Below are 13,311 nucleotides of genomic sequence, written 5' to 3'. Positions count from 1 at the left end.
GCTAGGATTAGAGGTGTGAGTGCCACCATTTTCTAACCTCTGTATCTAGTGGCTGTTCTGTTCTTTGACCCCAGATAAGTTTATTAGGGTGCACAATATTTTGGGGAACACAATACCACCACAAGAGGATGACCTCCCTCTCTGTACCTTTGTCGGAAAAAGCAGGGAAATCATCCTCACCAGTTATCTTTTTGATAGCCCATTTGTCAAAGAGATGTTAGTAGCAACGTGGTAATTGTTGCCACCTTTATGATGCAGAACCCCAGAGTATGCTCCAGATTGCAGAATCTGAAATCTTTGATGGACTCCTTTCATGAGGATGAATGATAGAGTTGATGTGAACAATAAATGAGAATTACAGAATCGTCTTGAGATATAACTAGTAATTCCAGGAAATGAGAATAGAGTCCCTTGCTCAGGCTCCAGGAACTGTCAGACATGGCACGTTTCTTCAGCGGTACTGGGTATTGTGTGTTTCAGTTGAGGCCAAACCGGAAATCAGGCTTGCCTAGGAGGTAGAACTCAGAGATGTCTTTCCTTTTCTATTCCTTAGTTTCCATCGGCTACATAAGGAAGGCCCAGAAGGCTGGGGCTGGTTCTTGTTTTTATCAGGCCGACAATGGGAAGGGCAGGGCAGGCAGGAGGAGAGGCAACTGGAACAGAGTGGGATTAACCAGGTAATGTGGGATGGAGTCTGTGGTCTACCAGAAGGGATGAGAACCTGATTGTTCTCTGTGCAGGTTGGTGGAGAGTCCCTGGGGAGTGTGCTATCCAAGGGAAGGTCTGAAATATGAAAAGGAGTGTGGGAAAGGGGAGGGCAAAAAAATGAGTTAGATACAGGACACAATTTGTGCAATTGCCTCAGAGAGACCACACAGCACTTGACACAACTAATTTGCATGTCCTACTCTCATTTTGGAATAGCTGGAGTGGAATGGGTGAGTTGGGAGTGAACTGAGAGTTTTCTCTGCCTTTCCCTTCCACACTATTCCGTGTTATGTGAACAGACATGTCAGTAGACAGTCATAGTTGTGAAAAAAGAGATTGAAATGTGGTTATAAGTGCAAGAGGAAACAAGTGATGGCATGCCTGGGGTCACTGAATGATTTCATAAGATAAATATTTCTCTTCCCTGTTTTCCTACAGCCCCCACCTTGGCCTGACTAGCAAACTCCCCAAAGAGGCTAATGCCCACCTCCTAGACATAAAAAAAGTCACGAGAGTCATGACCTGAATAGAAACGAGACAAATGAATATCGGTGCAGCAGGAGGGGCGAGCAATAAAGTGAGCAGGCCTGAGGGAAGCTGGTAACCTGCTGAATTCCCTAGTCACAGAATAATTTACTGGCTGATCCTAGACCACTGGATAATTATCCAGGCAGCCCCCATTCTGGTGCGAAGCCTCCTGCGGCTCGAGTTATTACTACTGGTAGCAAGCAGCATGTGTTGGTGGGAGCAGGCCTGGTCTCCAGGCAGATGAGACAATGTAAAGGCCCCTGCCCGGGCCCTCTGGGCAAGGCCTCACTAAGAAAACAGAGCGGCCTCACTTTTCAGCTCCCAGTCCAGCCCTTGCATGATCTGCAGGGAGAGTCTCTTAAGGATGGCTAATAGATTGGGCAAATGAAATAGACATCCAAGCCGAGAAGTTTCACCAGTTTGTGTCAAAAACCTTTGCTCTGTTCTCACTTGGAGCTAACGGGAAAGGTATTTTGAGGCCTCCTCAGAATAAGTCAAATTAACATCTGCAGAACAATGTCAAAAACACTCACCTTTGACAGGGCTTGGGAACCGGACTTCACTGCCCACAACTGGGGTCAGGGATAGTGGGGGTGTCTCCTTCAGAGCTTAAATTATTTAAGAGCATGACCTTGGGAAACCTGAGAGTATTTCAACAGGTCCTTGCGATGGGAATGGAGATTATTATTTCATATTCCCTTTTTTCACTCTTGTCTCTAGCTTTTTAAAAATTTAATTTTAATGTATTTGATCATACCCACCATCACTTTCCCCTCCTTTAAAACAATTTTTATTCTTTGACAATTTCATACATGTATACAACGAAATTTGGTTATTTTCACTCCCCATTACCCTCTCTCCCCACTCTTCCTGTTGAAACCCTTCTTTACAATGAACCTTCTTCCTTAAATTCAGTAACACACTGAATTTAATTAGGGTTGTTTGCAGGAGCACAGGTGGGAGGTCATTTATTGGGGCGTGGGCATCTTACCAGAGGGCACAGGATGGTAGAAAGTGACAGTCCTTTCCTAGCTGCCATTCATTGTCAGTAGTTCCTTAGGGAGGGTCGGTGTATAAACCCTCTCCACTCCATGACGAAATGCTGATGGGCCCAGACTTGTGTAGATACCATGCCAGTATCCACAGGCGCAGTGAGTTCTGGGGCCATGGCCATGCCATGTCCAGAGTATGAGATTTTGTAAAAATATCTACCTATCTTCTTGCTCTTCCATCCTTCCCATTCACCCTGGGAGTGGTGATATAGATGACCCATTTAGAGTTGAGCACCCCACTGCCCACTATTCTCATCACTTTGACCAGTGATGAGTCTCTTAAAGTGAAAGTTAGGTGTGAAAAGCAGAGTGGAAAGAGTTGGAATATAAGTAGTTTGGCCAGAAAAGGAATGCATTAAGGTTGTTGATAGAGCTTATCTATACACATGTATATAGATATATACATATATATATCTTTAACTTATTTTATGTGTGTGCATATGTGCTGAGTGTACATACATGTGTCATGTGCATGCAGGAACCTGCAGATTTCAGAAGAGGGCTTTGAATTCCCCTGGCACTGGAGTCAAAGATGATTGTGAGATACAATGTGGTGCTAGGAGTTGAACCCAGCTCCTATGGAAGAGCATCCGGTGTTCTTAATTGCTGAACCGTATTTCCAGCCCCACAGGCAACTTTTTTGTCTTTATTTATTTATTTTTAAACAAGATCTCTTTATGTAGCCCTGACTGTCCTAGAACTCGCTATGTAGAGCAGACTGGCCTCAGACTCACAGAGATCTTTCTGCTTCTGCCTCCCTAGTGCTAGGATTAAAGGTGTGTGCCACCATGCCAATCTTAAGGGCATAATTGTTAAAGAGATTAGTACCATTAAAAACAAAGAGAAAATTAGAAAATAGAAAATCCAGGGCATCTATAGAATTGGTCAGACTCTACCCATTGTATGTTCAAGTATGTAAAAAAGTAAATAAACATGTTTGAAAATGAGAAACAAGTACCTGAAAAGTGTTTCCCAGGATTATTTTAGCCTTGTTCAGCTTTCCAAGCCCTTACAGACTACACAGACATGTTATAAGTTGGTTCATGTTATAAGTTTTTTTCTTAAGATTGTGGGAGACCTTGACTTATGTGTGTGATGCTGATACTAAGGGCATGCAGAATGTAAGATGCTGGTACTAAGGCATGCAGAATGCAAGATGTTGGCACTAAGGGCATGTAGAATGTAAGATGCTGGTACTAAGGGCATGCAGAATGCAAGAGTTATGAGATCAGTCAGCCTTCCACCCAAATTTCAAATGACTGTTGTGGAGACTAGGCAATGCATAGCAGGTTAAACATCCCCGGCAGGTTGTCCTTGAGAAGGCAACGTAGAAGCTGTCATGGTGAAGGCAGAGATGCAGTGGAAGTTCCAGGATGCCCAAGATGCTAGGAACATGTAATGTCTGCCCAAGAAAGCTACAGGCAATGAGTGGAGTCAGCCCAAGACCATAGTGGCAGGATTGTCTAAGCCTATTGGTGCTCACATCTTGCTATCACATGCCTTAGATATCAGGTTTGGTATTTTCCTTGCTGGGCTCTTGCTTTTATTAGATTTTATTAGAATCTTTCCTGCTCTTTTCCCATTCCACTGTTTGGTAATGGGGATACTAAATTTATGCCATTTTTATCAATATAACTTTGCTTTTTACATTATGGAGACTCACAGCTAAGAGATGACTTTGCATCTCAGTGGACCTTGAACTTAGATTTGAACAATGTTAGAACAGTTAGGGGTTGGGGAGCTTTTGGAGATGTACTTAATGTGTTTTGTATTATGAGATAGTCATGAGCCCTTGGGGGTCAGGAGCAGAAGGTTATGCTTTGAATAGGAAGGGCCTCTATAGGCTCATGAGTTTAAAACTTGGCTCCTAGTTGATGGTACCATTTTGGGAGATACCAACAACTTCAGGAGATGGAGTCTATCTTGTGGAAATAGGTAACTATGGGCATACACATGGGTGCTGTGTCTTGTTCCAGATCCCTCTCTGTTCTCTTTGCTTCCTGTTCACCATGCAGTGAATAGCCTACTCTGCCACAGATCACTGCTGCCATATGTTCTACCTCACCACTGACCCAGATGCAATGGAGCTGAGGTCTATGGACTTAAGTTCCTAAAACTACAAGCTAAGATGAGTACTTCCTCCTTTAAATTGTTCTTATCTGGTATTTTGTCAGAGCAAGAAAATAACAAAAGCATCTTTCTCAATTTTTAGTAGCCCCACTATATATTTATTGGTCTCTCCGCTGCATTAAATATTAATTTATGCTTTCCTTCTTCTAGTGCCTCAAAATGCATGGGAAAAAGTGCAACAATGGAGAGAGAATAGAGTTCTAAAAAGTCACATTGCATAACGGCTAGACAACCTTTGGTTTCTAGAGCCACATTGTGTTCAAAATATTATGGGAACCAAAATAATTTATGTAACATACTTGGTACACGACTTGGAATATAAACATACTTTTAAAAGTCTACATTTCAGGATGACAAAACAGTTCAGTGGGTAAAGGCACTTATTTCCAAGCATGATGATCTGACTTTGATAATCCATGTGGTGGAAGTAGAGAACTGATTCTGGCAAGTTGTCCTCTGACTTCCATATACAAGCCATGATCAAAACACAGACACAGACATGGACACAGACATATACATAGACACATACACACATACACATGCACATCCACACACACAATAAATAAACGTAAAAATTCAAAACATGCATGCTTCTGTCACTCACATAAAATGATAAGTCTCATTTGTAACACAAAATCGTTTTTACTTATCAGAGAGGAGAAGGAGGAAGTGCTTGGTCATACCCAGCATTGCTGAGAGTAAAGGAAGTTAGATATTAGGTTGTTGGCATTGTTAACCAGAGAGCGACTTGGCAACAGCTGTAAATGAAAGTGCATATATCCTTTTCCTTTGCAATTATGCTTCTTGAACTTTATTTCAGAAGCTATCAACTATACCAGAATGTCCATCAAAGTATGTTGTTTTCTGATGACAAAATACTGAAAAAGAAAGTGATCAAAATTAAATAGCTCGATCTAAACTACTGTAATTTTGTAAGTATAATGTATATTCTCACATAAAAATACTCAAGAAGGGGACCAGTGAGGTATCTCATTGGATAAAACAACTTTTTGCCATGCAAGCCTAATGACCTGAGTTTGATCCCTGGAACCCAGATAAGACAGTTGAGTGTGGTGGTGTTTATCTGTAATCCCAGCATTTGTACTGAGAAATGGAAGGTAGAGATAGGAGGGTCAGCTAGAACCTTCCAGACCAGATAACCAGAATACCAGAGCAGATATAGTAAGAGAGATTGTCTCAACAAGGCAGAAGGAAAAACTGACTCCTGAGAGTTGACTTCTGACTTCACACGTGAGTGTGTGTGTGTGTGTGTGTGTGTGTGTGTGTATGTGTGTGTGTGTGTGTGTGTGTGACACACACCTTAATAATAAAAGTTTTAAAAATTAAAAAGAAGCACTCAAGAAACTGGAACGACCTTTCGATAAGACAAAGAGAGAATGGAGAGACAGGTTTCCTTCCCATTCTAATCTTTCCTGTCTCTGAAATGGTTTACTATGTGTATGTATTTTCCAGTGAAAAAAAGAAATACAACTGATGAAAACTACCTATGCAATTTAACTTAGGGAACTGGAAGAGTGGCTCAGCGGTTAAGAGAACTTGCTGTTCTTCTAGAGGACCAGAGTTTGATTCTTACAACAAGCAGCTCACAACTGTTTCTAACTCCAGCTCTTCTGACCTCTGTAGGTGCCTACACACACCTGATATACATGCATGTGAACGCGCGCGCGCACACACACACACACACACACACACATAAAACAAAAATGAAATAAACCTTTAAAGAAATGTAAATTAACTTTATTTAGACTTGATTTGTAGTGAAAGATAATTTGGCTTATTGGTTTCAGGCGCTTTTGCAAAATTCAGCAAACAATCTCTAGATTTTCAGTTGAACACAGTCAGTTGAGTCAGTGAATGGATCTGTATTGATTGACTTAGGTTACTCATTCATCAAGATTTCCCACCTTTGAATTAAAGGCGAATGTTCTCACTGCTTTATTAGCCTGTGGGGCATATCTGGTGAGGGAGTCAACAGCAATTCATAAAATTCATAGAATTACAGAATTGGCATCTTTTCCATCTTGAGGCCGCTAGACCAAAGGCAGCCAAAGGTTTTCCCTCTAGTTCTTCACTTGTTTCTGGGCCTCTAAATTACCCAACTGATATTTACTTATAGATCCAGTCCACCTGATGTTTTACCTTTGTCCTGAGTGGAGAACACTTTTATTTTCTGTGAGATTAATTGGGATATCACCTGCCAGTTTCCTACCACCAAGCTCATCCTGGGCTCTCTTCTCCTCCTCCTCCTCTTTCCTCTTCCTTCTCTTTCCTCCTTCCTCCTTCTTCTCTTTCCTCCTCCTCCCTTCTCCTTCTTCCCTCTTTCTCTTCCCTCCTCCTTCCTTCTCTTCCTTCCTCCTCCTTCCTCTTTTTCTTCTTTCTTCCTTCTTCCTCTTCCTCCTCATTCTGCTGCTCCTCTTTCTCTTTCCTCCCTTCTTTCCTCCTCCTTTCTCCTTTTCTTCCTTCCTCCTCCTTCCTCTTCCTCCTTCTTCTCTTACTCCATCTCTTCTTCACTTTGCTTCTGCTTCTCCCCTTATCCAATCCATTGCCAGGTTCATTTTCTTTTGTTAGTTATCTTAATGTGTCTCACGTCTGTCACTGACTCTCTTTACTCGTTCTGTGCTCATACTGTGGCCACTTGATGTACCTTCCTGGGATCTCCTCAGACTGTCTTCACATCTTGCTTTATCTGTTTATCTGACTTTTAGTACTCTGATTACATTTTCTTCTCTGTGACATTTGCATTGAAGTTTTCTCTTGAGGGTTTCAGGTTAATTATTCCTTATCCAAAGCACTTTGGTATAGTTGTTTGTTTTTTACTCTTTTGGCTCTTTTACTCTTTGGGGTGCTTGCCACCCAGCTCCCATATAAATCACATGGAGGCTTATTATTACTTATAAATGCCTGGCCTTAGCTTGACTTGTTTCTTGCCAGATTTTTTTAACTTTAACTCATCTACCTTTTGTAGATGAACAGCCTTATTAAATAAGAAACACAGAGCCAAATGCAGAGTTAAAAGCCCAAGAGGTCAGAGCAGTAGCTGAGAGCTGAGACTTAAAACCATCTTCTTACCCTTCCTGCTGCTGCTGTCCTTCCCCTCAGCAAGAGACCTACTTCCTGTGTATCTGTCTTTTTATTGACTTTCTGTTCTGCTCTTCTCATTGGTTGTAAACCCAACCACATGACCTCCTCGTCACTGTCTGTCTATACAGACCTCCAGGTCTTCTATGGTTGGTATTGAGATTAAAGGCGTGTGTCTCCATGCTGGCTGTATCCTTGAACACACAGAGATGTCTGTCATGTGATCTGGATTAAAGGTGTGCACCACCACCACCCGGCTTCTGCTATGGCATGCTTTTAGCTCTGACCCCCAGGCAACTTTATTTATTAACATACAAATAAAATCACATTTCAGTACAAATAAAATATCACCATATTTCCCCTTTTCTATTTTTTTTTTTTTTTGGTTTTTCGAGACAGGGTTTCTCTGTGTAGCTTTGCGCCTTTCCTGGAACTCACTTGGTAGCCCAGGCTGGCCTCGAACTCACAGAGATCCGCCTGGCTCTGCCTCCCGAGTGCTGGGATTAAAGGCGTGCGCCACCACCGCCCGGCCCCTTTTCTATTTTAATAAAAAGAAAAAAGGAAAAAAGTTATAACTAATATAAGAAAAACTATATACAAAAGTACAATAACTATATATTGTATATATAAGCAACAAATACCTAAACAATATCTAGCCCATTTGCATTTGACAAATTCAGAGAAAATAATTCCATTATCTATCCTATTTTGGTAAGTCCAAAATGTACCTGATTCACTTTCTATCCTAACTTATAGTACTAACAGAACTATCTTATAACGTCTTTCAAATTTATACACTTACTCTTTAGTGAGTTTCTTTTCTAAAATTCTTAACAAGGAAAACTATAACTATCTAAATTTAACTATACAGGACACAGAGAGAAGTAACTGAGAAACTCTAGGCCTGTGGGCTGAAGACAGATGTCCCAACTTTACAAAGGAACTTTGGATGACTATCCAGGCTGCCAACTGTCTCTGTCTGTTGTCGCAAGACTCCCAAAAGTTGCTTGCGTCCTTCTCCCATTTCTCGGTAATAATATATCCTTCTGGGGTCTTTGATGTGATTGAAGACTAGATAGTTATAATTTCCTCAGTTATGATAAAAGATAAGTTAGATATAAAACCTTAGACTCACAAATATGATAGATAGGATATCTTCTTTAATATTGTAACTAATTCTTGCTTGATAATTGTTTTGTTATATGTAATTTTACTATGTTAAAGTTAAAACCTTCCTTTTTGAAAAAAGAGAAAAAGGGGAAGTGCTGTGGATGATTGATTGATAAAGAAAACACTGATTGGCCAGTAGCCAGGCAGGAAGTATAGGCGGGACTAGCAGAGAGGAGAAATGAGAGAACAGGAAGGTGGAGAGGAGGAGACCCCAGCCTGCCATCCAGGAAACATCATGTAAAGGCAGCAGGTAAAGCCACAGAACACGTGGAGACATATAGATTAACAAAAATGGGCTGAGTATAAGAGTAAGAGCTAGACAATGGTAGGCCTGAGCTAATGGCCGAGCAGTTTAAATAATATAAGCGTCTGTATGTTTATTTTACAAGTGGGCTACTGGACTGCCAGGGCTTGGCTGGACCTGGAGAGAAAAACTCTAGCTACAACCTTTTGCTTCTAGGCTTTTTCTTTTTCTTACTTCTGTATATCTTACTTTCACTCTCACTCCGTGGCTGACTGTGTTGCTGTGTGGCTGGTCCCTTCTTTTCTTGCTCCTTCTTTTCCTTCCAGGTTTCTCCTTCTAGTTATACTCTCCGCCTGCTAGCTCCACCTATCCTTTTTCTTGTCTCACTATTGGCTATTCAGCTCTTTATTGGACTATCAAGTGGTTTAGATAGGCAAAGTAGCACAGCTTCACAGAGTTAAACAAATGCAACATAAAAGAATGCAACACATCTTTGCATCATTAAACAAATGTTCCATAGCATAAACAAATGTAACACATCTTAAAATAATATTCTATAACACTTGGGACCAGAAGCATTTTGGATTTTATAAGTTTGAGATTTGGAGAAATTTGCATATGCATAATGAAGTATCTTGGGGATGGAATTAAAATACAAACATAAAGCATATGCATGTATATATTTTAAATAGTTTTAGGCATTAAACAGTGAGTTACAGTGTGAAAATTTTCACTTGGGGCATTATGTTCAAATTGGATTTGAGCATCAAACTGGTGATGCTCAGTATGTGTTGTATTTTGTATACTAGTCTTTACACATATATTTTGTTCCCTGTACTTTTCTCAGACTTCTTATAGCCTTTGTGATATTAAAATGGAATTATATCTTTATATCTATTTTCCTTACTAGGCAGGGAGGGCCTCCAGGGCAAAGATGGCCCATTATTCCCTTTCTAAACTATTATTTGCTGATTCCCTTTTACGTGCTAGATACTGCATAAGAAAGTTTCTATGTTAACTCATTTCACCAACTTCTTGGCAAGCCCTAGAAGCAGGTATTATGGCCTTCAGTGAAGATTCAAATCGCAGAGATAGAGGGCTGGAGAGATGGTTCAGCAGTTAAGGGCACTTGTTGTTCTTCCAGAGGACCCATGTTCAGTTCCCAGCACCCAATCCAAGTCAGGTAGCTCATAACCACAAGTAACTCCAGTTCCAGGTGTTCCAACTTCCTCCTAGGACCTCCTTGAACACATGTGTATATGTCACACACACACACACACACACACACACAATTTTTTTTAAAAGCACAAAAGAGCATAATCTAAGTGGCTTGTTGAATGGAAATTTGGATCTTTTCTCTTTATATTTTGTTGGATCACCCAGCTCCAGTACCAGTCACACGGCGGACATTCAATGATGAACTACCAGTTTAAATTGCTGAATGTGAACCTCTGTTAGATACCACCCATTCCATCACCTCCACTGTGTTGTCCACCTGGCTGACGACATCTTCACATTGATTTGCTCAGGCCAGTCTGTGTCAGTCTATGGAGCAGACTGAATTCTTCTGCATGCTTTTCAGCAGGAGTGTGTAGAGAGGGATGAGAAGCAGGGCTGGAAGAAATGCTCCCAGAGCACCCAGGGCCTCGGCAGTTAATATGCCCCAGGACTGAGGAGGAAACTTCTTGTAAAAGCTAGCTCCCCTCAGAACAATGTAGCCTTTTATTTTTTAACTTTGGAATGGAGCCTAGCTGTCCATGGAAACAAAGAGAGGAGAGAGTCACTGAACAGTCTCACACATAAAAAAAACCAACCAGAATGTCTGTCTTTGAAGTCTCCTTTCCGTCATTTGGAAAACTTTGGATTATAGGAGTGTTTTTTTTCCTACTTTTTCCCCTCAGTTCCTCACCCACCCCAATTTTTTCTTTTTCTCTTTTTCCCCCCAAAGAAAAGAAGACTGGGTGTAAGGGAACCTTCCTTTGAAACAGGGCAGAAGTCATTAATTAAGACTCCCATTCACTCCTTCTGACACTTGCTCATCAATCAGATTTCCCCTTAGCATCCTGATGACCCCACTGACCTGGGTCTTCCATACTGTCTGCCAGACAGAACTGAGACAGAGACCACACACCAGAAGAGAGAGAGAGAGAGAGAGAGAGAGAGAGAGAGAGAGAGAGAGAGAGAGAGAGAGAGAGAGAGAGCGCTCTGGCTCCTGCTCCATGAGACTGAGGAGAAAGGGTCTGGGCACAAAGCCAGCTGGTCTGGAAATCTTGTTTGAGGTGAAGGTGAATAAAGAAGACATTTCTTTGCGGAAGAAAGTGTTTCTTACTTCACACAAGCAGTGATCTATAGCTGCCCTTCTCTTTCTCATCCCAGGGCCAGCCATGAGGCCAGAAGTCTAGCCAAGGAGCCCAGGAAATAGGCAAGCAATTCCTCTCTGCCAGTTCCATCCTGATGAAAGGAGCCAGCTTTTATCCTCACTCAATAAAGTACAGAACACTGATCTGGGAGGAAATCATTCAGTCTGGGGTGTAGGGCTTTTAGTTCTCTTGTTTCCTTATTCATTTATTCATGCAAAACATATACCTGTAGCCACATCTATATGATCAGAATTAAGTATCAGGAAGGTTATTGAGTTGTAACTAAATGTCAGTGAAAGTAACATAAATCCTCAGTACAATATAAGCAAGAATTATGCTACCCATACTTAGCCATAGTTTTAAAATTAGGATTAAAAAAGTATATACATATATTCATATATTTCATATATATATGAAACAGAAAACAAACACATGCTTTACTGTGTTATTGGGGTGCTAAGGTCGTAGGTAACTTTCATATATATATTATATATATATACATATATTTATTTGCTATAAAGCATTTGCAATGGTGAAAACTAAAAAGAAAAAAATTAGGGAAAGGATTTGGATATATTTGTCCACAATAGAAGATATAAAACAATAGTCAATAAGCATGTAAGGTGTTCAAATTCTTTGACCACCAGGAAAATATAAGTTATTACTTTACAGGTACCAAAACCATTATAATTACAAACAAGTCAGGCAAGTTTTTGGTTATCCCAGCAGTGTTGGAGTAGTGAAAAGGAGTGGGGTTCAAACTTGTTATAATGTGGATAATAGACCTAGAAAAATAAGAGGTGATGGTGATCCAAAAAGAGGAATGCTTGAAACTGAGATTAGATAAAAGTTTAAATTATTGGCGAAAGGATGTTGTAGCACTACTAGTGGGTTGAAATATGGGAAATGATCATTGGAGGAGAAGAGGTTAAGGGACGTAGAAGGCAGGGCATAGAGCAACATCGACCAATCACTGAAATATCTCAATAAAGTTATTATAATGGAACAAAGGAAAAGTGGGGTACAATACAAAGAGAAACGAAGGCGTCTATGAGAGGTCAGCAGATGGCAGCAACTAAGTTTGACATGATTAAAGTCTGAGAGTTTGTATGAAGAAGGGTGAGAACAGTAAGGAAGTCCCGCAATGGCCGGAAAAGCCTTTCCTTTATCTGGGCTCTATGATATAAGCAGGTTGCAGATACAGCAGCAACCACTTGAGAGAGCTGCAGCAGAGTCCTCTAGGGAAAGCAAGATTCCTCTTAGAACACAGAGACCCGGAGACAATACAAGCCCGGGTGTACGCTGGCTTTGTTGAAGACTGGATCTATCCAATATTACATCCAGGAAGAGGGGTGCTTGGGGAATTTTTTCAGACACCTGTTGAGATAGAGGGCATCAGAAAGTAGATGTAGAGAGCACGGGATGAGGACTCAGAGAGCGAGGGTGCCACAGACACCTGTTTCTGTCTGACTTCAGTAGGAATACAAGGCATGTGAGACTAACCTCGATGCCTCAAGGCAGTAGTGGTGTGCGGCTGAGGATGCTGGGAAGCTGAGGGAGGGGCGGGACGGGCAAGGGTCTTAAGATCAGTGAACTCTTGAAGCTCTGGATGAGGACAAAGGATCTGGACCAGTGCAAACATGGCAGACGGGAATTACAGGATTCTTCTTCCACTAACTCTGTGTTTTGCAATGGCAGTTCACCGGTAGCAGAAGGAAAAGCAGTAGGTAGAGTTAACCAAGAAGAGGGGTGGCCTTCCTATAGTCAACAGGACTCAGGAAGCAATCTCTCAGGCAGCACAGGGTACACAGTGGCATTCTCTAGCCCACTTTTTTTTTCTGGTCAAAATGGGCTGTTGTCATATTTTTAAAGCCATCCACGTTGACACCATGTGGTCTAGATTTGCTTTGGTTTCTTTTAAAATCAGAATCTTGGGAAGTGACCTGTCATTGAATTTATTTACAAGTTTATCAAATAACTCAATTTGGCTAAAAATAATCATTGGTTTATGAATAGATCA

Source organism: Peromyscus eremicus, chromosome 1 (assembly GCF_949786415.1).
Source record: "Peromyscus eremicus chromosome 1, PerEre_H2_v1, whole genome shotgun sequence".
Taxonomy (NCBI): domain Eukaryota; kingdom Metazoa; phylum Chordata; class Mammalia; order Rodentia; family Cricetidae; genus Peromyscus; species Peromyscus eremicus.
This window is presented reverse-complemented; position numbering follows the sequence as displayed.